At 43.6% G+C, this 11,513-nt stretch overlaps 1 long non-coding RNA gene across 1 annotated transcript; it reads left to right on the top strand.

Moving 5' to 3' along the window:
- The first annotated feature begins 5,184 nt into the window (after positions 1-5,184).
- On the top strand, positions 5,185-11,306 carry LOC125130735 (uncharacterized). The gene is made up of 2 exons (XR_007135785.1): positions 5,185-5,312; positions 9,690-11,306. It is a non-coding gene; the product is annotated as an uncharacterized LOC125130735 (long non-coding RNA).
- The last annotated feature ends 207 nt before the right edge of the window (positions 11,307-11,513 follow it).

The raw sequence follows: 11,513 nt of genomic DNA, 5'->3' as shown, positions 1-11,513 counted from the left end.
GACACCTGTTCCTCAGCACCTGCTAATTATGCCCTGCCAATCTGGACTCAGAGCTCCAGGTAAACCTCAAAAAATCTACCATGTGGTAGCTTTCACACTTTGGTCCCTGTATCTTTTAAAGGAAACTCAATCTCATCTTCTAATGACTGACAGCTCTTGCTAGGCATAAGCCCTGGTGGCAGACTGCCTGGGTTCAACTCCCAGCAGTACTCCTCAATAGCCGTGTCAACTTGCTGTATTACTTGTACTATCTACAGTTGTTTCCTTATCTGTAAAACAAGGATGATAACAGTATCTACCTTATAGGGCTGAATGATGGTTAAGTAAGCTAATATATAAAAAGTCCCCAGTTAAAGCAATATGTGTTTATTATTATTATTATTATCATTATTTTCCTTTTTCCCAAGTTAAATTTTTCAGGGCTTTCAAATGTTCTCTGTATGCCATGCTTTATAGGGCTTTCAACATTTTGATCACTCTGTTCACTCTGTTTGGAGGGTAAGCTAATGTGGTCTCTGTGATCCTCTCCTCTTGGTATTTACATCTTTGCATAGTTCCCTTCCTGAGTGTGGGCGGGACCTATGACATGGTTTTCAGCAGAAGAATACAGCAAAGGGAATGGGATGTGTATGATTGCGTGTATGTGCTCACAGTACACAGGACCGTAATGCCCATCTGGGGAGGAGACCTTGCCCTGCTGGCTTTGGAAAAGCAAGCTGCCGTACAGTGAGCTGCCTGTGGAGACAGCCACATGGCAAGGCACTGAGGGAGAACTCCGGCCCAATGGCCAGTGAGAAACTGAGTCCACAGGAAATGCAATGTTGCCACAATCAGGCGAGCAAGGAAGACGAAGCTGCAGCCCCCATCAACATCTTGACTGTGGCCTTGCAGAGGACCCAGCTCAGCCAGGCCTGGGCTCCTGACCCATAGAAACCATGAGACAATAAACGCGGGTAGTTTCAAGCCCCTAAGTGTGTACTAATATTGTCATGTAGGAGTAGATAACTAATATCATCAACTAAGCACAGTGGTAACTCCTGACCCATAAAAACTGGGAGACAATAAAAGCATGTTGTTTTAAGCCACTAAGTGTATGGGAGTATTGTCATGCAGGAATAGATTACTAATACCGTTGACTAATCACAGTGGTAACTCTTGACCCATAGAAACCATGAGACAATCAATGTGTGTTGTTTTAAGCCACTAAGGGCATAGCAGCTTTGTCATGCAGGAATAGATAACTAATATCATCAACCAAGCACAATGGTAGCTCTCCCCATCCATTGCACTTTGGAAACTCTAATGTGTCAGTGGACCTGCTTAAAACAGGAGTCCTGAAATAGAACAGCGCATCTCAGCTGGCACTACTTGCATGCTGCGTGAGGTGTGGCGGTAAACAACGTCACGGCTTCTCTAATTGCTATAAGAGAACAGCTGCATTTATTCAGAAAGAGCAGGGCTGAGCTCCTATTGTGCAAAGAGCACTGGGCTGGACATTGGGAGGCAGGGGAGTCATCTCTCTGTTTTGTGCCCCCACCAAGGCAGACCCGCTCTCCTGCTTGTGGTGATACCCACAGCTCATCAGTTTTCCTCCTAATTCTCTTCCCTCTTTGCATTACTTCTCTCCATCAAAGAGGAGGCGGAAGATTTAAAAAACCAGGTGAACTAACCTGTTACAGCTGGAGGGGATGCAAGGGGCCATCCGATGTCATGGAGAGTTATACCAACACTCACAGCTCATAAGTGACAGAGCAGGGGTTAGAAAGGCACCTCTGACATCTAGCACAGCACTCTTTCCTCAAAGAGAACCTGCTATTTTATCCTTGTGAGCAGCAAGAAGCTGACATTGTGGTTCTAGGTGGAATTTTGGTGCGAGGTTCAGTCAGAGGACCCTCCTGACTTTCCCTTTGTTGTTGGGCCAAGGAACGTGTTTCTCTGAACCTCATCTATGAAATGAGGCAAATAATACCTACTTCACAAGAAGTCCAAGAAGGCTGACAGAATAGTATGTATGAAGTGCATGACTCCAAGCAAGTGGTAGAGAAGTATTTGCTCCCACGATCACATTCTTTGGGGAGGATTTAAAACTCTCATGCATCCCACCATACATGCAACTATTCTCAGATGAAAAGGACTGAGTAGAACTTTGATCTCAACTGAGAAGTCTTCTCTGGTTTCCCCAATCAAAAGAGCCCCCTCATGCTCCCTGGCTCCAGAGTCACTTGGTTTTCTCGTCTTCATTGCACCTATGACCCGCTGAAATGGTCCATCAATTTGCTTCCATGTCTACTGTCTGTCACCACCATGAAAACGCAAGTCTAAGGATAGGGAAGGTGTCTGCCTTGTTTGGTGCTCTATCTCAATACCCAGAAGGGTCAAACCCAGCCTTGGTGCTCAATAAATAAGATGTGAATGAATGACAGAACTTGTCTGTTTTTTTTTTTTTTTTTTCCTTATGAGAATTAGCCCGAAGGAGAGGGAGAAATCCAAGGAAATCAAACAATTTCAAAGAAGAAAAAAACCACAACATTCTAGAAAGACACACTCCCATTTACTTATTATACTTTTTACATCCCAAGCACAGTGCCAAGCCCTCAACATGGGGTATCTCATTTAATTCTTACACTGGCCCTATGAGGTAGGTGCTCTTAGTGACCCCAATTTATAAATGAGGCAGTGGAGGTCGAGGGGAGTGGAATCTTCCGCATAAAAGCCCAGGGTTAGTAAGAAGTAGAGTTGGGGTTTGGATTGCAAACCCCAGGGGCTAAGCTGTTCCACACTGCAGAAGTTAATGGTGGCCTGTGTTTGGGAAATACGCACTGAAATATTTAGGGGTAAAGAGGCATCATGTCTGCAGCTGACTCCTAAACCATGTGTGTGTGTGTGTGTGTGTGTGTGTGTGTGTGTGTGTGTGAGAGAGAGAGAGAGAGAGAGAGAGAGAAAGAAAGAAGGAAAAGAGGACATACAGTAATATGTTAACCTTTAGGGGAATCCAGGCAAAAGTATTTAGTAATACTCTGAACTATTCTTTCAATTTTTCTATCAATAGGAATTACATCAAAATAAAAGATTAAAAAAAAAAGCCAACCATGGGGAGAAGATACAATTCATGTTATGGTGAGTAAGTGCACAGATCCTACTTGGCTAGAGTGAAACCTGGAAATGGCGCTGAGGCTGGGGCAGACTCTGAGGCCAGAAGGCCAGCTTGAGCAGCCAGGCTTTATCAGGGATGCAATACACAGACAATGGGAGGAGCGGTGATGAAATTCCTCTCTTAGCCAAGTGTGCCTTTCCTTAAGTACCCCAAAAAGCTTTAAAAGCCAACTTCTATATCTAGCTGCTTATTTCCAAAGTTACCCACAGGCAGCATATACACACAAGGTTAGGCAGCAGCCTTCCCCTGTGGTATGGTTCCCACGCTAGTGATCCATGCAACATACCAGCCTCTCCATCCCAGGGCAGGAGAGGCACATTTGAATTCTGGGGCTTCACACACTGCCATGTAATCGTCCGGGGACAGTGGAATCAGATACCCTCTGTCCATTCCAAAAATGCCCAGAGGCAGTAATTAACTCATTCAAAGTAGCACAGGTGGCAAAACTTGGATTAGAATACCACTGTGGTGAGTTCCCTTCAAGGATCTATATTCTTATTTCTTAGTACCATCACCACTGTATCACTAACGCACTCAGAGTTAGCCTTGAGTCCTGATTCCTTCCCTTATGATGCAGACACCATCTTTCCATATTTTCTAAAGCAGCTGTCCATGGAGGCAGGATATGCATACTCATCCCAAAGCATGGGCTTGGGAATCAGACCTTGGGGACATCACTTCCTATGGGATGACCTTCGGTAAGCGATTTAACCTCCCTGAGCTTCAGCTTTCTTACCTGGAACATCATAACAATGATGTCTCGCTTGTTGGGTTGTTGTGAAGATTCATTACATCCTCATATATTTATTGAGTACTGACCCAAGTGCTACAGATACACTAGAGAAAAGACAGATGAGGGGAGGGCCCTGACCTCAAGGAGCTTCTATTCTAGATGGAAAAGACAATGAGTAAAAAATAAACAAACTAATATAATTTTTTTCATATAGCAAAAAGGACTGAAAAGGAAATAAACCTGCAGGCAATGGGAGGCATGAGTGACTAGGGATGGTTTTGCTACTTCAACGGGGCAGATGTTTCTAAGAAGGTAACATCTGAGCTGGAAGCCAAATAATGAGAAGGAACTGGCCATGGCAGGACTTGGGAAGGCCAAGTGAGGAGGTCCTGGAGCAGGGACCGAGCTGGGCTTGGTAAAAGACGGAAAGGAGGCCAGCATGGTGGGAAGGAACATGGTGAGCTGGAGGGAGAGTGGGGCTGTAAGGGCTGTGATGGTGGGGACAGCATCATGCTGGGGATGGGAGGGTGAGGCATTCAGAATTCATTTTATTTTATTTGCTCTTTATGGCCACACTGGCAGCATATGGAAGTTCCCAGGCCAGGGGTCAAATCAGAGCTACAGCTGCCGGCCTACACTAGAGCCATAGCAACACAGGATCTGAGCGGCGTCTGCAACCTATACTACAGCTCACAGCAACGCTGGATCCTCAAGCCACTGAGCAAGGCCAGGGATCAAACCCGCAACCTTATGGTTCCTGGTTGGATTCACATCTGCTGCACCAGGACGGAAACACCTAGAATTCATTTTAAGTGCATGAGGGATCTAGAGAGAGTTCTGAGCAGGAGAGTGCTATGATCTGAGGGCTTTTTTTTCTTTTTCCCTCGTAATCAGATAATATATGTAACAGGGCCTGTACTGGCACAGCGTAGATATTTTAAAAAGGATCGCCATTATCATTGTTTACCATTCCTAGGCAGCACCGCTAAGCATTACAGACTTCCAGAAGGTGGGTGGCCCATGCCTGTTTTCCTTCTAAAGATAGTACACCTGGATGCACCTGACTAGGGAAGAGCAGTGGGGCTCTTCCTGACCCCTTTGACCTCCTCCCTCCTCCCTGCCACTCTCACCCCCACCCCAAAGCAGATGCCAGCCACCTCTGCCAGGCCAAGGGGCAGCCAGGGAAGGCTCGCTGGGCCTCCAGCTGGCTCCAGCTCCAGGCTTCTGAGCCGCCTTCACGTTGCTGTAAAAATGCAAAGCATTCCAGCCATTTTAATTACTGGGTGTTGCATAAGCCAGCAACCAGTTCATACAAAGGAACAACAGACAAAAAATGATTTTTCAACATGCCTTTGGCCTCTCCCCTCCTTTTTCCCTGAAATCAGCCTCAGATCACTGGCTCCCAGGCCTTGAAAAGCACTCCAGGTATGTGCAATCTCTTTTAGAGTTTGTTGATATGACATTAAGATCTTTTTTCTCTAAATACTCGAGGCAGAGGCAGTTCCAGCTACCTTCAAGCAGTTTGGAAAGTTACTGGTCATATTCTTACTTGACACGCTAAGACTATCATAGGGGGTCTATAATATACAGACTGAGAACTTGTTATAAAAGAATTCAGTGTGCGGTGGGTCTGACTGGGCATCAAGTCAGGGGCTTTTAGTTCCTGGAATTCCAAAATGACCACATTATAAGGTACTCCCAAGGCATGAACCCCAAACACAGTATTCCAGCAGTACTCGGTTATGGAGAAGAATTTCTTAAAAGTTTGTAATGTAATTAGAGAAATTTCCAAGTTCCCTAATTTTGATCTTTTAGTAGCTTCTGAATGCTTTCCTCACTAATAATCCAATCTAACAGTTTGTTGAGGACTTACCCTGTGTTTGGCATTGTGCTACGTGCCCAGAAGAGAAAACTCAATTAGACTTCATCAACTAGCTTATTTCTTAAAAAGGGAAATTAACACAGAAACTGTCAATCTCAGTGTAGTGTGATGAATGCCAGGTCGCAGATAATCTCTAATAGTGGAATCCAGTTTGGGTGGAAGGAAAGGCTACTTGTAGGGGATGATGCTGAATAATTATATTGCCTTAATAATAATATTGACAGTGGCCACTCTTTGGTGGCTGACTCTGTGCCAGGTATTCTGCTAAGTCCTTCCCCTATATCATGTTTACTCCTCACAACTCTGTGAGGCAGGCATGAATGCTGTTCCTATTTTACAGATGCTAAAACTGAGGCAAGGGTTATGTGTCCAAGATGACACAGTTAAGAAATAGTAGTGCTGTGCTGGTAAATATTTAAAAACTAACTCTCCAGGACAAAAGCCCTGGTTTTTATCATCTGCCATTTACATTGGTGTGAATACTCCCATCATGGCCAATTTTATTTTATTTTATTAAAAAAAATTTTTTTATTTTCCCACTGTACAGCAAGGGGATCAAGTTATCCTTACATGTATACATTACAATTATATATTTTTTTCTCTCCCTTTGTTCTGTTGCAACATGAGTATCTAGACAAAGTTCTCAATGCTACGCAGCAGGATCTCCTTGTAAATCTATTCTAAGTTGTGTCTGATAAGCCCAAGCTCCCGATCCCTCCCACTCCCTCCCCCTCCCATCAGGCAGCCACAAGTCTTTTCTCCAAGTCCATGATTTTCTTTTCTAAGGAGATGTTCATTTGTGCTGGATATTAGATTCCAGTTATAAGTGATATCATATGGTATTTGTCTTTGTCTTTCTGGCTCATTTCACTCAGTACGAGAGTCTCTAGTTCCATCCATGTTGCTGCAAATGGCATTATGTCATTCTTTTTGATGGCTGAGTAGTATTCCATTGTGTATATATACCACATCTTCCGAATCCAATCATCTGTCGATGGACATTTGTCTTGTTTCCATGTCCTGGCTATTGTGAACAGTGCTGCAATGAACATGCGGGTGCACGTGTCTCTTTTAAGTAGAGTTTTGTCCTGATAGATGCCCAAGAGTGGGATTGCGGGGTCATATGGAAGTTCTATGTATAGATTTCTAAGGTATCTCCAAACTGTTCTCCATAGTGGCTGTACCAGTTTACATTCCCACCAACAGTGTAGGAGGGTTCCCTTTTCTCCACAACCCCTCCAGCACTTGTTATTTGTGGATTTATTAATGATGGCCATTCTGACTGGTGTGAGGTGGTATCTCATGGTAGTTTTGATTTGCATTTCTCTTATAATCAGCGATGTTGAGCATTTTTTCATGTGTTTGCTGGCCATCTGTATATCTTCTTTGGAGAAATGTCTATTCAGGTCTTTTGCCCATTTAACATCATGAATATTTTCTCAAGTCAGTCTCCCAAAGCAATAGAAATTAGAGCAAAAATAAACCCATGGGACCTAATCAAACTGAAAAGCTTTTGCACAGCAAAGGAAACCAAAAAGAAAACAAAAAGACAACTTTCAGAATGGGAGAAAATAGTTTCAAATGATGCAACCGACAAGGGCTTAAGCTCTAGAATATATAAACAACTTATACAACCCAACAGCAAAAAAGCCAATTTTAAATTATCAGTGTGATGTCACTGAATGCAGAGTTGGGAAGAACGTTTCTTTTCCCATGCCACAGCAGTAACTTGAGCCAAAGCAATGACAGTGCCGGACTCCTAACCCACTGCACCACGAGGGAAATCCCAGCATTAGGAAGAATGTTTCTGCCATATAGATACAATAGCTGGAAATAACCTCAAGAGCATAGATGAGACTATAACATAATAATACAATGGTGAAGTGGTAAGGTTTAAGTATTCATTACTCACATTTTTAATATAATTTGTTTGATTGTAAGTTTACATAATCATATTTTAAATAATGGATGTGTTAAACAACTGACTGCCAAAATTCCAGAAAATTTAATAATCAGCTCTCACAAGCCAGTATGAGGCAGCTCCAGCACACCCCTGGGGGCCCCTGAACCTTACTTTTCACCTCTCCAGACACATAAGAGGTAGCCGGATGAGAGGAGGAAAGGCACTCCAGCGCCAAGGGAACAGCATGAATAAAAACTTAAGACATGGAAATGAGAGAACAGACAACAATGAAATTTAGGATTTGCAAAATGTTTTCCACCAGTCACCAGAGCGCAGAGAGGTGGTAAGGAGCACGGAACTGGACACAGAACTTCCAATTCTGCTTCCACCACTTTTAACTGTGTGATCTCGACTAAGTGACTAAACCCTTTCTGTACCTAGACTTCATTTTCTATAAAATGGGCATGATAATAACAGCCCCTATATCTCAGAATTAAACACATGTATACCTGTAAAGTACATAAAGAGGACCTGGCACATAATAGATCCTCCGTCAATGTTAGTTATTTATTATTTGATCCTAAAAACTACCTCTGTGAATTAAATGTTTGTCCTCACTTTATAGAGAATAAATATAAGTTTAGAGGGGAAACTCAGTAGATGGGAGAGACAGGATTTGGATAAATGTTCTGATTCTACCTTCTGTGCTCATCCCAAGGTGGAAACCACATTGACCCCATGAGTGTTATTCTTCAGCAGGGTCCACTGATGTACTCACTGCCCTAAGCGTCCTTCTGATAGGGACCACAGCTGATTCATGTTCTGACACGCCTTGTTTGATGGGTGCAAGGCATTCTGGGAGGAAGACCCACCCAGTGACAGACACTGGGCATCAGCCCCCTGTACATTTGCTACTTTTTGCATGTTCACCCTCACCATGAAGAGGCAGGTTGGCAGGGTGGCTAAGAGCATGGGCTCTTGGGCCAGACTGCTCTGATTCAAATCCCAGCATGGCTGCATCCTAGCCATATAAAATTGAGCACGTTACCTAGTCTCTCTGTACCTTTGTTTCTGTAACTGAAGGAAAGGGGGATGTTGGTGTACCTCACAGCTTTCACTAAAAGGATTAGCATGAATTTATATACAAACTGCCTAGAAGGATGCCCTGCACCCAGGAGGCATTCTCTAAGAATTAGCTATTATTACCAAGTTTTTGTTTTCTTTTCTTCCTCCTTTCCCCCATCCCTCCTTTGAGTACTATGTTCATAGTCAAAGGGGATAGGATATGGGAATATGCTCTTCCTTGATAAACACAGGTCATTAGACGATAGGAGACTTGCCAGCAGGGGCCTCATTCATCTCTGTGCATGAAGCACCGCACCCTGGTCCATACAGGTTCTCAGTGAGAATTCACCATATGTCAGGCACTGCGCCCAGGCCTTATTCACTGAACCTTGTTTGATCCTCATGAAGATTCTGTGAGATATGAACTGTTCCCCCATTTTACCACTTGACATCTAAGGAAAGGAGAGGGTAAGGAGCTTGTTCAAGGCCACAGTGAAAAAGTGAAGAAGGATCAAAACCCAGGTGTACTGACATCACAAACTTGGGACTCTAACCCCCTTGCCAGTCTGCCTTTGAGAATACTCCACTGGGAAGTTTTGAGAGATTATAAAATCTAAACCCCTGGTTCTACACTTGAAGAGAGGGGGTTTATTAGTTTATTCATGGTGGGTCACTCAGCTATTGTGTGTGATAGAACTGAGACAAAAACCTGGTATGTTGACTCCATCTTATGCTTAAAACTGCAGGAGGAAATGAAGCCATATTCAATAGCTGTTTAAACATTCTGGTCACTATTCTATCAGCTTGCCTTTGAATTCTGGGCCCTTTTTTGGCATTACAGGTATTATTTTCTGGTAGCATCCATTCAAATTCAGAGTAAGGAAGGACATATCCATTCCCCAGATATTGCCGGCCTTATAATTTCTCTTGCCTTTTCTCTACTGCAAACCAGGTCAAACAAGAAATGATGCATCTCACTTGCCTGCTGATAAAGCTCCCTTGCTGGCCCTCAGTACCATTGGAGGTATATGTCTTCTTCTGCCCCTCCTTCACACAGTGATCAAGAGGTCTGAGTGCTCAGTGAGCATCCAAAAGATGAAGAGGAATCCCCAGCACTTCATGAACCTATGGGCATAGAGACTTTGGAGTCTCCAAAAAGAGTGCTGGTTTGAAAAGTCATCTCTAGGACAGAATCATAGCTCTACAACTCTCTTCCTTGTAAGAAACTGGACATGCTATGTCATTTTTTGACCTCGGTTTTCTGGACTATAAAATGGGCATAAAATAATATCTACTTTTTAGGGTTGTGAGGATTGGAAGAGACACCATATTGAAAATGCCTTGTACAGAGCAGATATTCCACTACTGTAAGTTCCTTTTCCTTGCTCTTGTCTTAGAAATATTTTCAGCTTACCACCCCAAGGTTGATGAACATTACAAGGCAAGGAAATAATTATTTATTGTATCTCTCTATTGTGTCCAGCACTGAATTAGAGGAGCCTGGAGTGGTGTGAAGATCATGAGGTACTAGGGGGTCTGAGTTCTTGTCTTGCCTTTGCCAATAATTCTGCACGACCATATAAAAGGCCACACTCTGGGCCTTTTTCTGTATCTGTAAGATGAGGGGGTTGGATTTGATGACCCACAGTTCTCTCTCACTTCTGGCCCTCTGTCTTACCAAAATATGGGTTTCCAATCACCTCCCCACTCCCTGGTTGTGTGGCCCAGCATCTCATGGCACACTGGACCCTCCTGTTGTAGTTCATACCACCCACTATTGCTTTCACGTCTTTCTCTCCCACTAGACTGGGAACTCCTTGAGGGCAGGTCTGTGTTTTGTTCACTGTTAGATCTCCAGTGCCTACTGTGTCATAGTGGACACCCCGTCAATGTCTAAGGAAATTGGAAGGAAGGAACCCTGTACCTTTCCTCTGAAGGGTTGATGATCACACTGTGACATACAAGCTGTGAGGCAAAGAGAGACTGTCAGTGGAGCAACGATAACAAAGAGTTCCCCACAACTTGGGAAGAACTCTGTCTGTCTTCTGAGTGCTGATGCTATAAATTCACACACCATGCATGTGCTTATCTGTCTGTGACAGTAAATCAAGACAGAGTAAAGGGAGAGTTCAAAATCCAGAAGCCAGACTTGTTTACCTGAAGGTCATCATTGCATGGTGACTGTAATCTAAAATATAGAAACAAAATGTGTCATGATATTCTCAGTACAGAAAAAGTCAGGGTGAAAGAAGGGAGGAGTGGAGAAATGGAAAGTCCAAAGGGGACAAAATTGGCAATATGTCTCTGGCCTTGTCATTGTCTGGTGAGAGGGGATCTTGCTAGCAGGTGTGAGCATTGTCACCATCTTGAACGAGGCTTCTCCTCAGTGAAAAGGAGAATTTTAGAGCTGACAGACCCTTCTGACCTCATTCCCTGTGTTCTGACTCCGTACACACCAAAGATAACTTCTGATGAGAAACTAGCTTTATACAAAACTCTTAGGGAATAAGGGTCACATTGCACATGAGTGCCCTACCTACATGACAATTAAATCTCTCATTGAAAACAAGACAGTGGAATTTGGTGGGCTTGTTGGTCTCTTATGAATTAGAATGTCCCTGGGACTGATCAACTCTGGGAGCTGAATCTAGTTGAGTTTCTGGACCGAAGACACTGGACTCCAGAACCTCCGTCATGGTGAATTTGTGAAAGTGATACACTGACCATCCTTCCCTCCATTTTCTCTGCCGTTCATTGGTTAGCTTATTCTCTCAAT

This window comes from Phacochoerus africanus, chromosome 7 (genome assembly GCF_016906955.1).
Source record: "Phacochoerus africanus isolate WHEZ1 chromosome 7, ROS_Pafr_v1, whole genome shotgun sequence".
In the NCBI taxonomy this organism is placed as follows: domain Eukaryota; kingdom Metazoa; phylum Chordata; class Mammalia; order Artiodactyla; family Suidae; genus Phacochoerus; species Phacochoerus africanus.
This window is presented reverse-complemented; position numbering and strand designations above follow the sequence as displayed.